Source organism: Phyllobates terribilis, unplaced genomic scaffold (assembly GCF_046119375.1).
Source record: "Phyllobates terribilis strain yellow unplaced genomic scaffold, ASM4611937v1 Scaffold_7__3_contigs__length_470593459, whole genome shotgun sequence".
In the NCBI taxonomy this organism is placed as follows: domain Eukaryota; kingdom Metazoa; phylum Chordata; class Amphibia; order Anura; family Dendrobatidae; genus Phyllobates; species Phyllobates terribilis.
This window is the reverse complement of record NW_027362767.1, coordinates 239,785,531-239,803,234: the sequence shown is the minus strand read 5'-3', so window position 1 is coordinate 239,803,234 and position 17,704 is coordinate 239,785,531.

Here is a 17,704-nt window from a genome sequence, read left to right as displayed (position 1 = left end):
TCACAGTACAGGGATAATAAACACAGTGATGTCACAGTACAGGATAATACACACAGTGATCTCACAGTACAGGGATAATACACACAGTGATGTCACAGTACAGGGATAATAAACACAGTGATGTCACAGTACAGAGATAAAACACAGTGATATCACAGTACAGGGATAATAAATACAGTGATGTCACAGTACAGGAATAATACACACAGTGATGTCACAGTACTTGGATAATACACACAGTGATGTCACAGTACAGAGGTAATACACAGTGATGTCACAGTACAGGGATAAGACACACAGTGATCTCACAGTACAGGGATAATACACACAGTGATGACACAGTACAGGGATAATTCACACAGTGATGTCACAGTACAGAAATAATACACACAGTGTTGTCACAGTACAGGGATAATACACACAGTGATGACACAGTACAGGGATAATATGCACAGTGATGTCACAGTACAGAGATAATACGCACAGTGATGTCACAGTACAGGGATAATACGCACAGTGATGTCACAGTACAGAGATAATACGCACAGTGATGTCACAGTACATTGATAAAACACACAGTGATGTCACAGTGCAGAGATAATACACACAGTGATGTCACAGTACAGATATAATACACACAGTGATGTCATAGTACAGAGATAAAACACACAGTGATGTCACAGTACAGAGATAATACACATAGTGATGTCACAGTACAGGAATAATACACACAGTGATGTCTCAGTACTGGGATAATATACACAATGAAGTCACAGTACAGAGATAATACACAGTGATGTCACAGTACAGAGATAATACACACAGTGATGTCACAGTACAGGGATAATAAACATATACATGTCACAGTACAGAGATAATAAATACATTATTGTCACAGTACAGAGATAATGCACACAGTGATGTCACAGTACAGGGATAATACACAGTGATGCCACAGTACAGGGATAATACGCACAGTGATGTCACAGTACAGGGATAATACACAGTGATGTTACAGTACAGGGATAATACACACAGTGATGTCACAGTACAGAGATAATACACACAGTGATGTCACAGTACAGAGATAATACACACAGTGATGTCACAGTACAGGGATAATAAACACATTCATCTCACAGTACAGAGATAATAAATACATTAATGTCACAGTAAAGAGATAATACACCCAGTGATGTCACAGTACAGGGATAATACACAGTGATGCCACAGTACAGGGGTAATACGCACAGTGATGTCAGAGTAAAAGGATAATACACACAGTGATGTCACAGTACAGAGATAATACACACAGTGATGTCACAGTACAGAGATAATACACACAGTGATGTTACAGTACAGGGATCATATACACAGTGATGTCACAGTACAGAGGTAATACACAGAGTAATGTCACAGTACAGGGATAATAAACACAGTGATGTCACAGTACAGGGATAATAAACACAGAGATGTCACAGTACAGGGATAATACACACATTGATGTCACAGTACAAAGATAATAAATACAATAATGTCACAACAATACAGAGATAATAAATACATTAATGTCACAGTACAGAGATAATACACACAGTGATGTCACAGTACAGGGATAATACACACAGTGATGTCACAGTACAGAGATAATAAACACATTAATGTCACAGTACAGAGATAATACACACAGTGATGTCTCAGTGCAGGGATAATACACACAGTGATGTCACAGTACAGTTCTAATACACACAATGATGTCACAGTACATGGTTAATACACACAGTGATGTAACAGTACAGGGATAATACGCACATTGATGTCAGTACAGAGATAATACGCACAGTGATGTCACAGTACAGGGATAATACGCACAGTGATGTCACAGTACAGGGATAATACACACAGTGATGTCACCGTACAGGGATAATATACACAGTGATGTCACAGTACAGAGATAATAGACACAGTGATGTCACAGTACAGAGATAACACACACAGTGATGTCACCGTACAGGGATAATATACACAGTGATGTCACAGTACAGAGATAATACACACAGTAATGTCACAGGACAGAGATAATACACACAGTGATGTCACAGTACAGGGATAATAAACACAGTGATGTCACAGTACAGGGATAATACACACAGTGATATCACAGTACAAAGATAATACACACAGTGATGTCACAGTACAGGGATAATACACACAATGATGTCACAGTACAGGGATAATACACACAGTGATGTCACAGTACATGGATAGAACACAAAGTGATGTCACAGTACATGGATAATACACAGTGATGTCACAGCACAGGGATAGTACACACAGTGATGTCACAGTACAGGGATAATATACACAGTGATGTCACAGTACAGAGATAATACACACAGTGATGTCACAGTACAGAGATAATATGCACAGTGATGTCACAGTGCAGGGATAATAAACACAGGGATGCCACAGTACAGAGATAATACACATAGTGATGTCACAGTACAGAGATAATACACACAGTGATGCCACAGTACAGGGATAATACTCACAGTGATGCCTCAGTACAGGGATAATACGCACAGTGATGTCACAGTGCAGAGATAATACACAAAGTGATGTCAAAGTACAGAGATAATACACACAGTGATGTCTCAGTACTTGGATAATACACACAGTGATGTCACAGTACAGGGCTAATACACACAATGATGTCACAGTACACGGTTAATACAAACAGTAATGTCACAGTACAGGGTTAATACGCACAGTGATGTCACAGTACAGAGATAATACGCACAGTGATGTCACAGTACAGGGATAATACACACAGTGATGTCACAGTACAGGGATAATACACACAGTGATGTCACATTACAGAGATTATACACACAGTGATGTCACAGTACAGGGATAATACACACAGTGATGTCACAGTACAGGGATAATACACACAGTGATGTCACAGTACAGATATAATGCACACAGTGATGTCACAGGACAGAGAATACACAGAGTGATGTCACAGTACAGGGATAATAGACACAGTGATGTCACAGTACATGGATAATACACACAGTGATGTCACAGTACAGAAATAATACACACAAAGATGTCACAGTACAGGATAATACACACCGTGAAGTCACAATACATGGATAATACACACAGTGAGGTCACAGTACAGGGATAATACACATAGTGATGTCACAGTACAGAGATAAAACACAGTGATGTCACAGTACAGGGATAATAAATACAGTGATGTCACAGTACAGGAATAATACACACAGTGATGTCACAGTACTTGGATAATACACACAGTGATGTCACAGTACAGAGGTAATACACAGTGATGTCACAGTACAGGGATAAGACACACTGTGATGACACAGTACAGGGATAATTCACACAGTGATGTCACAGTACAGAAATAATACACACAGTGATGTCACAGTACAGGGATAATACACACAGTGATGACACAGTACAGGGGTAATATGCACAGTCATGTCACAGTACCGAGATAATACGCACAGTGATGTCACAGTACAGGGATAATACGCACAGTGATGTCACAGTACAGAGATAATACACACAGTGATGTCACAGTACAGAGATAAAACACACAGTGATGTCACAGTGCAGAGATATACACACAGTGATGTCATAGTACAGAGATAAAACACACAGTGATGTGACAGTACAGGGATAATATGCACAGTGATGCCACAGTACAGGGATAATATGCACAGTGATGTCACAGTACAGGGATAATACACACAGTGATGTTACAGTACAGGGATAATACACACAGTGATGTCACAGTACAGAGATAATACACACAGTGATGTCACAGTACAGAGATAATACACACAGTGATGTCACAGTACAGGGATAATAAACACATTCATGTCACAGTACAGAGATAATAAATACATTAATGTCACAGTACAGTGATAATACACCCAGTGATTTCACAGTACAGGGATAATACACAGTGATGCCACAGTACAGGGGTAATACGCACAGTGATGTCAGAGTACAAGGATAATACACACAGTGATGTTACAGTACAGGGATAATACACACAGTGATGTCACAGTACAGAGATAATACACACAGTGATGTCACAGTACAGAGATAATACACACAGTGATGTTACAGTACAGGGATCATATACACAGTGATGTCACAGCACAGAGGTAATACACACAGTGATGTCACAGTACAGGGATAATAAACAGTGATGTCACAGTACAGGGATAATACACACGTGAAGCCACAGTACAGGGATAATACACACAGTGATGCCACAGAACAGGGATAATACGCTCAGTAATGTCACAGTACAGAGATAAAACACACAGTGATGTCACAGCACAGGAATAATACACAGTGATGCCACAGTACAGGGATACTACGCACAGCGATGTCACAGTACAGAGAATACACACAGTGATGTTTCAGTAAAGAGATAATACACACAGTGATGTCACAGTACAGGGATAATACGCACAGTGATGCCACAGTATAGGGATAGTACACACAGTGATGCCACAGTACAGGGATAATACGCACAGTGATGTCACAGTAGAGAGATAATACACACAGTGATGTCACAGTACAGGAATAATACACAGTGATGTCACAGTACAGAGATGATACACACAGTGATGTTACAGTACAGGGATAATACACACAGTGATGTCACAGCACAGAGATAATACACACAGTGTTGTCACAGTACAGAGATAATACACACAGTGATGTCACAGTACAGAGATAATACACACAGTGATGTCACAGTACAGGGATAATAAACACAGTGATGTCACAGTACAGGGTTAATACACATAGTGATGTCACAGTACAAAGATAATACACAGTGATGTCACAGTACAGAGATAATACACACAGGGATGTCACAGTACAGAGATAGTATGAACAGTGATGTCACAGTACAGGGATAATAAACACAGTGATGTCACAGTACAAGGATAATAAACACAGTGATGTCACAGTACAGGGATAATACACACACAGTGATGTCACAGTACAGGGATAATACACACAGTGATGTCACAGTACAAAGAAAATACGAACAGTGATGTCACAGTACAGGGATAATACACACAGGGATGTCACAATACAGGGATAATAAATAGAGTAATGTCACAGTACAGGGATAATACACACAGTGATGTCACAATACAGGGATAATACACACAGTGATGTCACAGTACAGAGCTAATACACACAGTGATGTCACAGTACAGGGATAATGAACACAGTAATTTCACAGTGCAGAGATAATACACACAGTGATGTCACAGTACAGAGATAATACACACAGTGATGTCACAGTACAGAGATAATACACACAGTGATGTCACAGTACAGAGATAATACACACAGTGATGTCACAGTACAGGGATAATAAACACAGTGATGTCACAGTACAGGGTTAAAACACATAGTGATGTCACAGTACAGGGATAGTACACACAGTGATGTCACAGTACAGAGATAATACACACAGTGATGTCACAGTACAGGGATAATACACACAGTGATGTCACAGTACAGAGATAATAAATACATTAATGTCACAGTACAGAGATAATACACACAGTGATGTCTCAGTACAGGGATAATACGCACAGTGATGTCACAGTACAGGGCTAATACACACAGTGATTTCACAGTACAGGGATAATACACACAGTGATGTCACAGTAGAGAGATAATACACACAGTGATGTCACAGTAGAGAGATAATACACACAGTGATGTCACAGTACAGAGATAATACACACAGTGATGTCACAGTACAGGGATAATACACACAGTGATGTCACAGTACAGGTATAATACACACAGTGATGTCACAGGACTGAGATAATACACACAGTAATGTCACAGTACAGGGATAATAAACAGTGATGTCACAGTACAGGGATATTACACACAGTGATGTCACAGTACAGAAATAATGCACACAATGATGTCACAGTACAGGATAATACACACAGTGATATCACAGTACATGGATAATACACACAGTGAGGTCACAGTACAGGGATAATACACACAGTGATGTCACAGTACATGGATAATACACACAACGATGTCATAGTACAGAGATAATACACACAGTGATGTCACAGTACAGAGATAAAACACAGTGATGTCACAGTACAGGGATAATAAATACAGTGATGTCACAGTACAGGAATAATACACACAGTGATGTCACACTACAGGGATAATACACACGGTGATGTCACAGTACAGAGATAATACACAGTGATGTCACAGTACAGGGATAATACACACAGTGATGAAACAGTAAAGGGATAATTCACACAGTGATGTCACGGTACAGAGATAATACACACAGTTATGTCACAGTACAGGGATAATACACACAGTGATGACAAAATACAGGGATAATACGCACAGTGATGTCTCAATACAGAGATAATACGAACAGTGATGTCACAGTACAAGGATAATATACACAGTGAGGTCAAAGTACAGGGATAATACGCACAGTGATGTCACAGTACAGAGATAATACACACAGTGATGTCACAGTACAGTGATAATATGCACAGTGATGTCACAGTGCAGGGATAATACACACAGTGATGTCACAGTACAAGGATAATATACACAGTGAGGTCACAGTACAGAGATAATACACACAGTGATGTCACAGTACAGAGATAATACACACAGTGATGTCACAGTACAGAGATAATACACACAGTGATGTCACAGCGCAGGGATAATAAACCCAGTGATGTCACAGCACAGAGATAATACACACAGTGATGCCACAGTACAGGGATAATACTCACAGTGATGTCACAGCACAGAGATAATACACACAGTGATGTCACAGTACAGGGATAATACACACAGTGATGTTACAGTACAGGAATAATACACACAGTGATGCCACAGTGCAGGGATAATACGCACAGTGATGTCACAGTACAGAGATAATACACATAGTGATGTCACAGTACAGGGATAATACACACAGTGATGCCACAGTACAGGTATAATACTCACAGTGATGTCACAGTACAGAGATAATACACATAGTGATGTCACAGTACAGGAATAATACACACAGTGATGCCACAGTACAGGGATAATACGCACAGTGATGTCACAGTGCAGAGATAATACGCACAGTGATGTCACAGTACAGGGATAATACGCACAGTGATGTCACAGAACAGGGGTAATACCAACAGTGATGTCACAGTACAGAGATAATACACACAGTGATGTCACAGTACAGAGATAATACACGCAGTGATGTCACAGTACAGAGATAATACACGCAGTGATGTCACAGTGCAGGGATAATATACACAGTGATGTCACAGTACAGGGATAATACACACAGTGATGTCACAGTACAGAGATAATACACACAGTGATGTCACGGTACAGGGATAATGAACACAGTGTTTTCACAGTACCGAGATAATACACACAGTGATGTCACAGTACAGGGATAATAAACACAGTGATGTCACAGTACAGGGATAATACACACAGTGATGTCACAGTACAGGGATAATACACACATTGATGTCACAGTACAAAGATAATAAATACAATAATGTCACAATACAGAGATAATAAATACATTAATTTCACAATACAGAGATAATACACACAGTGATATCACAGTACAGGGATAATACACACAGTGATGTCACAGTACAGAGATAGTAAATACATTAATGTCACAGTACAGAGATAATACACACAGTGATGTCTCAGTACAGGGATAATACACACAGTGATGTCACAGTACAGGGCTAATACACACAATGATGTCACAGTACACGGTTAATACAGCCAGTGATGTCACAGTACAGGGAAAATACACACAGTGATGTCACAGTATAGGGATAATACACACAGTGATGTCACAGTACAGAGATAATACACACGGTGATGTCACAGTACAGAGATAATACACACGGTGATGTCACAGTACTGGAATAATATACACAGTGATGTCATAGTACAGAGATAATACACACAGTGATGTCACAGGACAGAGATAATACACACAGTGATATCACAGTACAGGGATAATAAACACAGTGATGTCACAGTACAGAGATAATACACACAATGATGTCACAGTACAAGGATAATACACACAGTGATGTCTCAGTACATGGATAATACACACAGTGAGGTCACAGTACAGGGATAATACACACAGTGATGTCACAGTACATGGATAATACACACAATGATGTCACAGTACAGAGATAATACACACAGTGATGTCATAGTGCAGAGATAATACACACAGTGATGTCATAGTACAGAGGTAAAACACAGTGATGTCACAGTACAGGGATAATAAATACAGTTAAGTCACAGTTCAGAGATAATACACACAGTGATGTCACAGTACAGGGATAATACACAGTGATGTCACATTACAGAGATAATACACAGTGATGTCACAGTACAGGGATAATACACACAGTGATGTCACAGTACAGGGATAATACAAGCAGTGATGACACAGTACAGGGATAATTCACGCAGTGATGTCACAGTACAGAGATGATACACACAGTGATGTCACAGTACAGGGATAATGCACACAGTGATGAGTACAGGGATAATACGCACAGTGATGTCACAGCACAGAGATAATACACACAGTGATGCCACAGTACAGGGATAATACTCACAGTGATGTCACAGCACAGAGATAATACACACAGTGATGTCACAGTACAGGGATAATACACACAGTGATGTTACAGTACAGGAATAATACACACAGTGATGCCACAGTGCAGGGATAATACGCACAGTGATGTCACAGTACAGAGATAATACACACAGTGATGTCACAGTACAGGGATAATACACACAGTGATGCCACAGTACAGGGATAATACTCACAGTGATGTCACAGTACAGAGATAATACACACAGTGATGTCACAGTACAGGAATAATACACACAGTGATGCCACAGTGCAGGGATAATACGCACAGTGATGTCACAGTACAGAGATAATACACACAGTGATGTCACAGTACAGGGATAATACACACAGTGATGCCACAGTACAGGGATAATACTCACAGTGATGTCACAGTACAGAGATAATACACACAGTGATGTCACAGTACAGGAATAATACACACAGTGATGCCATAGTACAGGGATAATACGCACAGTGATGTCACAGTGCAGAGATAATACGCACAGTGATGTCACAGAACAGGGGTAATACCAACAGTGATGTCACAGTACAGAGATAATACACACAGTGATGTCACAGTACAGAGATAATACACGCAGTGATGTCACAGTACAGGGATAATATACACAGTGATGTCACAGTACAGGGATAATACACACAGTGATGTCACAGTACAGAGATAATACACAGAGTGATGTCACAGTACACGGATAATGAACACAGTGTTTTCACAGTACCGAGATAATACACACAGTGATGTCACAGTACAGGGATAATAAACACAGTGATGTCACAGTACAGGGATAATACACACAGTGATGTCACAGTACAGGGATAATACACACATTGATGTCACAGTACAAAGATAATAAATACAATAATGTCACAATACAGAGATAATAAATACATTAATTTCACAATACAGAGATAATACACACAGTGATATCACAGTACAGGGATAATACACACAGTGATGTCACAGTACAGAGATAATAAATACATTAATGTCACAGTACAGAGATAATACACACAGTGATGTCTCAGTACAGGGATAATACACACAGTGATGTCACAGTACAGGGCTAATACACACAATGATGTCACAGTACACAGTTAATACAGCCAGTGATGTCACAGTACAGGGAAAATACACACAGTGATGTCACAGTATAGGGATAATACACACAGTGATGTCACAGTACAGAGATAATACACACGGTGATGTCACAGTACAGAGATAATACACACGGTGATGTCACAGTACTGGAATAATATACACAGTGATGTCATAGTACAGAGATAATACACACAGTGATGTCACAGGACAGAGATAATACACACAGTGATATCACAGTACAGGGATAATAAACACAGTGATGTCACAGTACAGAGATAATACACACAATGATGTCACAGTACAGGGATAATACACACAGTGATGTCTCAGTACATGGATAATACACACAGTGAGGTCACAGTACAGGGATAATACACACAGTGATGTCACAGTACATGGATAATACACACAATGATGTCACAGTACAGAGATAATACACACAGTGATGTCATAGTGCAGAGATAATACACACAGTGATGTCATAGTACAGAGGTAAAACACAGTGATGTCACAGTACAGGGATAATAAATACAGTTAAGTCACAGTTCAGAGATAATACACACAGTGATGTCACAGTACAGGGATAATACACAGTGATGTCACATTACAGAGATAATACACAGTGATGTCACAGTACAGGGATAATACACACAGTGATGTCACAGTACAGGGATAATACAAGCAGTGATGACACAGTACAGGGATAATTCACGCAGTGATGTCACAGTACAGAGATGATACACACAGTGATGTCACAGTACAGGGATAATGCACACAGTGATGAGTACAGGGATAATACTCACAGTTATGTCACAGTACAGAGATAATACGCACAGTGATGTCACAGTACAGGGATAAGACGCACAGTGATGTTACAGTACAGGGATAATACGCACAGTGATGTCACAGTACAGTGATAATACGCACGGTGATGTCACAGTACAGAGATAATACACACAGTGATGTCACAGTACAGGGATAATATACACAGTGATGTCACAGTAAAGAGGTAATACACACAGTGATGTCACAGGACAGAGATAATACACACAGTGTTATCACAGTACAGGGATAATAAACACAGTGGTGTCACAGTACAGAGATAATACACACAGTGATGTCACAGTATAGGGATAATACACACAGTGATGTCAGAGTACAGGGATAATACACAAATTTATGTCACAGTGCAGAGATAATAAATACATTAATGTCACAGTACAGAGATAATACACACAGTGATGCCTCAGTATAAGGATAATACGCACAGTGATGTTACAGTACAGGGATAATACGCACAGTGATGTTACAGTACAGGGATAATACGCACAGTGATGTCACAGTACAGAGATAATACACAGTGATGTCACAGTACAGAGATCATACACACAGTGATGTCACAGTATAGAGATAATACGCACAGTGAGTTCACAGTGCAGGGATAATAAACACAGTGATGTCACAGTACAGAGATAATAAACACAGTGATGTCACAGTACAGAGATAATACACACAGTGATGCCACAGTCCAGGGATAATAATCATAGTGATGTCACAGTACAGAGATAATACATACAGTGATGTCACAGTACAGGGATAATACACACAGTGATGATAAAGTACAGGAATAATACACAGAGTGATGCCACAGTACAGGGATCATACGAACAGTGATGTCACAGTAAAGAGATAATTCACACAGTGTGTCACAGTTCAGGAATAATACACAGTGATGCCACAGTACAGGGATAATACGCACAGAGATGTCACAGTACAGAGATAATACGCACAGTGATGTCACAGTACAGAGATAATACACACAGTGATGTTACAGTACAGGGATAATACACACAGTGATGTCACAGTGCAGAGATAATACACACAGTCATGTCACAGTACAGAGATAATACACACAGTGATGTCACAGTACAGGGATAATATACACAGTGATGTCACATTACAGAGATAAAACACACAGCGATGTCACAGTACAGAGATAATACACACAGCGATGTCACAGTGCAGGGATAATAAGCACAGCGATGTCACAGTACAGAGATAATACACATAGTAATGTCACAGTACAGAGATAATACAAACAGTGATGCCACAGTACAGGGATAATACTCACAGTGATGTCACAGTACAGAGATAATACACATAGTGATGTCACAGTACAGGGATAATACACACAGTGATCCACAGTACAGGGATAATACACACAGTGATGTCACAGTACAGGGATAATACACACAGTGATGTCACAGTACAGGGATAATACACACAGTGATGTCACAGTAAAGAGGTAATACACACAGTGATGTCACAGGACAGAGATAATACACACAGTGTTATCACAGTACAGGGATAATAAACACAGTGATGTCACAGTACAGAGATAATACACACAGTGATGTCACAGTACAGGGATAATACACACAAGTGATGTCAGAGTACAGGGATAATACACAAATTTATGTCACAGTGCAGAGATAATAAATACATTAATGTCACAGTACAGAGATAATACACACAGTGATTCCTCAGTATAGGGATAATACGCACAGTGATGTTACAGTACAGGGATAATACTCACAGTGATGTCACAGTACAGAGATAATACACACAGTGATGTCACAGTACAGGGATAATACACACAGTGATGCCACAGTACAGGGATAATATGCACAGTGATGTCACAGTGCAGAGATAATACACACAGTGTTGTCACAGTACAGGGACAATACACAGTGATGTCACAGTACAGGGATAATACACAGTGATGTCACAGTACAGAGATAATACACACAGTGATGTCACAGTACAGAGATAATACACACAGTGATGTCACAGTGCAGGGATAATAAACACAATGATGTCACAGTACAGAGATAATACACATAGTGATGTCACAGTACAGAGATATTACACACAATGATGTCACAGTACAGGGATAATACTCACAGTGATGTCACAGTACAGAGATAATATACACAGTGATGTCACAGTACAGGGATAATACACACAGTGATGTCACAGTACAGAGATAATACACACAGTGATGTCACAGTACTAAGATAATACACACAGTGATGTCACAGAACAGGGATAATATACACACTGATGTCACAGTACATGGATAATACACACAGTGATGTCACAGTACAGGGATAGTATACACAGTGATGTCACAGTTCAGAGATTACACACAGTGATGTCACAGTACAGAGATAATACACACAGTGATGTCACAGTGCAGGGATAATAAACACAGTGATGTCAGAGTGCAGAGATAATACACATAGTGATGGCACAGTACAGAGATAATACACACAGTGATGTCACAGTACAGGGATAATACACACACTGATGTCACAGTACATGGATAATACACACAGTGATGTCACAGTACAGGGATAGTATACACAGTGATGTCACAGTTGAGAGATTACACACAGTGATGTCACAGTACAGAGATAATACACACAGTGATGTCACAGTGCAGGGATAATAAACACAGTGATGTCAGAGTGCAGAGATAATACACATAGTGATGGCACAGTACAGAGATATTACACACAGTGATGTCACAGTACAGGGATAATACTCACAGTGATGTCACAGTACAGAGATAATATACACAGTGATGTCACAGTACAGAGATAATACACACAGTGATGTCACATTACAGGGATAATACACACAGTGATGTCACAGTACATCGATAATACACACAGTGATGTCACAGTACAAGGATAATATACACAGTGATGTCACAGTACAGGGATAACACACACAGTGATGTCACAGTACAGGGATAACACACACAGTGATGTCACAGTACAGAGATAATACACACAGTGATGTCACAGTTCAGAGATAGTACACACAGTGATGTCACAGTACAGGGATAATAAATACAGTGATGTCACAGTACAGTGATAATACACACGCAGTGATGTCACAGTACAGGGATAATACACACAGTGATGTCACAGTACAGAGAAAATACACACAGTGATGTCACAGTACAGGGATAATACACACAGTGATGTCACAATACAGGGATAATAAACACAGTGATGTCACAGTACAGGGATAAAAAACACAGTGATGTCACAGTACTGGGATAATAAACACAGTGATGTCACAGTACAGGGATAATACACACAGTGATGTCACAGTACAGGGATAATACACACAGTGATGTCACAGTACTGAGATAATACGCACAGTGATGTCACAGAACGGATAATATACACAGTGATGTCACAGTACAGAGATAATATACACAGTGATGTCACAGTACAGAGATAATACACACAGTGATGTCACAGTACATCGATAATACACACAGTGATGTCACAGTACATCTATAATACACACAGTGATGTCACAGTACAAGGATAATATACACAGTGATGTCACAGTACAGGGATAGCACACACAGTGATGTCACAGTACAGGGATAACACACACAGTGATGTCACAGTACAGAGATAGTACACACAGTGATGTCACAGAACAGAGATAATACACACAGTGATGTCACAGTACAGGGATAATAAATACAGTGATGTCACAGTACATTGATAATACACACACAGTGATGTCACAGTACAGGGATAATACACACTGTGATGTCACAGTACAGAGAAAATACACACAGTGATGTGACAGTACAGGGATAATACACACAGTGATGTCACAATACAGGGATAATAAACACAGTGATGTCACAGTACAGGGATAAAAAACACAGTGATGTCACAGTACAGGGATAATAAACACAGTGATGTCACAGTACAGGGATAATACACACAGTGATGTCACAGTACAGGGATAATAAACACAGTGATGTCACAGTACCGAGATAATACACACAGTGATGTCACAGTACAGGGATAATACACACAGTGATGTCACAGTACAGAGATAATAAACACAGTGATGTCACAGTACAGGGATAATATACACAGTGATGTCACAGTACAGGGATAATATACACAGTGATGTCACAGTACAGAGATTACACACAGTGATGTCACAGTACAGAGATAATACACACAGTGATGTCACAGTGCAGTGATAATAAACACAGTGATGTCACAGTACAGAGATAATAAACATAGTGATGTCACAGTACAGAGATATTACACACACTGATGTCACAGTACAGGGATAATACTCACAGTGATGTCACAGTACAGAGATAATACACACAGTGATGTCACAGTACAGGGATAATACACACAGTGATGCCACAGTACAGGGATAATACGCACAGTGATGTCACAGTGCAGAGATAATACACACAGTGATGTCACAGTACAGGGACAATACCCAGTGATGTCACAATACGGATAATACACACAGTGATGTCACAGTACATAGATAATACACACAGTGATGTCACAGTACATAGATAATACACACAGTGATGTCACAGTACTGAGATTATACACACAGTGATGTCGCAGAACCGGGATAATATACACAGTGATGTCACAGTACAGAGATAATAAACACAGTGATGTCACAGTACAGAGATAATACACATAGTGATGTCACAGTACAGAGATATTACACACAATGATGTCACAGTACAGGGATAATACAGTGATGTCACAGTACAGAGATAATACACACAGTGAAGTCACAGTACAGGGATAATACACACAGTGATGCCACAGTACAGGGATAATACGCACAGTGATGTCACAGTGCAGAGATAATACACATAGTGATGTCACAGTACAGGGACAACACACAGTGATGTCACAGTACAGGGATAATACACACAGTGATGTTACAGTACAGAGATAATACGCACAGTGATGTCACAGTGCTGAGATAATACACACAGTGATGTCACAGAACAGGGATAATATACACTGTGATGTCACAGAACAGGGATAATATACACAGTGATGTCACAGTACAGAGATAATACACACAGTGATGTCACAGTACAGAGAATACACACAGTGATGTCACAGTACAGGGATAATACACACAGTGATGTCACAGTACAGAGATAATACACACAGTGATGTCACAGTACAGAGATAATACACACAGTGTTGTCACAGTACAGGGATAATACACACAGTGATGTCACAGTACAGGGATAATACACACAGTGATGTCACAGTACAGAGATAATACACACAGTGATGTCACAGTACAGAGATAATACACACAGTGTTGTCACAGTACAGGGATAATATACACAGTGATGTCAAAGTACAGAGGTAATACACACAGTGATGTCACAGGACAGAGGTAATACACACAGTGATGTCACAGTACAGGGATAATAAACACAATGATGTCACAATACAGAGATAATACACACAGTGATGTCACAGTACAGAGATAAAACACACAGTGATGTCACAGTACAGGGATAATAAACACAGTGATGTCACAGTACAGCGATAACACATACAGTAATGTCACAGTACAGGGATAATACACACAGTGGTGTCACAGTACAGGGATAATACACACAGTGATGTCACAGTACAGGGATAATACACACAGTGATGTCACAGTACAGAGAAAATACACACAGTGATGTCAGTACAGGGATAATGCACACAGTGATGAAACAGTACAGAGAAAATACACACAGTGATGTCAGTACAGGGATAATGCACACAGTGATGAAACAGTACAGAGATATACACACAGTAATGGCACAGTACAGGGTTAATAAATGCAGTGATGTCACAGTACATTGATAATGCACACAGTGATGTCACGGTACAGGGATAATACACAGTGATGTCACAGTACAGGGATAATACACACAGTGATGTCACAGTACAGGGTTAATAAATAAAGTGATGTCACGGTACAGGGATAATACACACAGTGATGTCACAGTACTGGGATAATACACAGAGTGATGTCACAATACAGGGTTAATACACACAGTGATGTCACAGTACAGGGATAATACGCACAGTGATGCCACAGTACAGGGATAATATACACAGTGATGCCACAATACAGGGATAATACGCACAGTGATGTCACAGTACAGAGATAATAAATAGTGATGTCACAGTACAGGGATAATACACGCAGTGATGTCACAGTACAGGGATCATGTACACAGTGTTGTCACAGTACAGGGACAATATAAACAGTGATGTCAAAATATAGGGATAATAAACACAATGATGTCAAAGTACAGAGATAATACACACAGTGATGTCACAGTACAGAGATAATACACACAGGGATGTCACTGTACAGAGATAGTATACACAGTGATGTCACAGTACAGGGATAATAAACACAGTGATGTCACAGTACAGGGATAATACACACACAGTGATGTCACAGTACAGGGATAATACACAGTGATGTCACAGTACAGGGATAATACACACAGTGATGTCACAGTACAGGGATAATAAACACAGTGATGTCACAGTACAAAGATAATAAACAGTGATGTCACAGTACAGGGATAATAAACACAGTGATGTCACAGTACAGGGATAATACACACAGTGATGTCACAGTACAGGGATAATACACACAGTGATGTCACAGTACCGAGAAAATACACACAGTGATGTCACAGTACAGGGATAATGAACACAGTGATGTCACAGTACAGAGATAATACACTCAATGATGTCACAGTACAGGGATAATACACACAGTGATGTCACAGTACAGGGATAAAAAACACAGTGATGTGACAGTACAGGGATAATACACACAGTGATGTCACAGTACAGGGATAATACACACATTGATGTCACAGTACAAAGATAATAAATACAATAATATCACAA